Genomic DNA, 1364 nt, shown 5'->3' with positions numbered 1-1364 from the left:
ATCACAAACAAGATAAATTCTAATATTGTATATTTTATACTTGGAAATAGATTTTTTTGCTACCATAAGTTATTTTCCAATGCTAAGCTAAATCTAGAATCATGAGACAACCTTTGTATGGACAGCTTGAATTTCTATATTAAGCAAAGAAAAAATAAGGAATACATATATAGAAAGAATAGTAAGATTTTTTTCCATATATTTTTAAGTATCATAATATAAAGTCTATCAAAAGCACCCTTTAATCCTACATTCAAGATAAATAAAACCGCGAAAAATTGTTGAGTACTTCTTGTATTTCCCAAATCGTGTAAGGATCTCTGGAAACTAAAAAGGATAAAGAACGGTTCCTCGCTTTGAGAAGCTTATGATACACTTGGAGGGAACAATGCAACATAAAAGAAACAATCCCATACTAAAAGAAACAGCACTTGTGGCAACTGCAATGTGGATTCAGAGGAGAGAGGTGGTAAGTGAGGTCAGTGAGGGGATGGTAAATGAGATCTTATGGAGCTAGTCCTGGAAGAACAGGAAGATTTGAGGGGTGAAAGGGGAAGGAAGGAAGGGTGTGATATTAAGATAAAAGGTGAAGAGTATGATTTTTGCAGTTCCCCATGGAAAGTGTCCTATCTGGATTCCAGAATGTTTCAATGGAAAATGGGATTTTATAACAAGAATCAGTTCATGATATAAGTTAGTACTTATACTTTAAAAGAAGGTTATGGGCAGCATTAGAAATTAGACACTGAAGTCAACTGATGCAAGTTACAGGAAACTTGTAAGTCTGTGAGCAGGTAAGCAATATTAGAAAAGAAAATGATTAAGGTAATTTGGTTACTCTCTATCAATTCAGTTTTAAAAAGAAAAGCTAAGGTCAGAGAGAGCTATCAAGAGTCTGCTGTAGCACTCCAAGTTCTAGAGGGTGTAATGGTTTTAAAATATGCTTATGAATTCTTTAATACTTCTCCCTTGGTGAGGTGAAGCCTAAATTTCCTTTTCTTTGAGTCATTTGCTCTGGGGATAGTTAGCTATCATGACTTGAGCAATGCTTTGGAAGGGCTTACATTGGAAGGAATTGAGGTCTCCAGCCAACCGCTGGCTAGAAAGTGAAGCTTCTATCCAACAGTCATGGGAGTGAGACTTCTTGAATATTCTCCACCCCCAGCAAAGCCTTTAGATGACTACAGTCTCTACCAATATTTTCACTACCACCCGGTGAGTGACTCTAAACCAGAACCAACTAGCTGAGCCACTCTAAGGGTCCTGCCCTTGGAAATTGTGTGAGGTAATAAATGTATGTTCTTTTAAGTCACTGAGTTTTTGAGTAATATTTTACACAAAAATAGAAACCAATAAAATAATGA

Source organism: Propithecus coquereli, unplaced genomic scaffold (assembly GCF_000956105.1).
Source record: "Propithecus coquereli isolate 6110/MARCELLA unplaced genomic scaffold, Pcoq_1.0 Scaffold225, whole genome shotgun sequence".
NCBI lineage: Eukaryota > Metazoa > Chordata > Mammalia > Primates > Indriidae > Propithecus > Propithecus coquereli.
Note: the sequence above shows the minus strand (reverse complement) of the source record.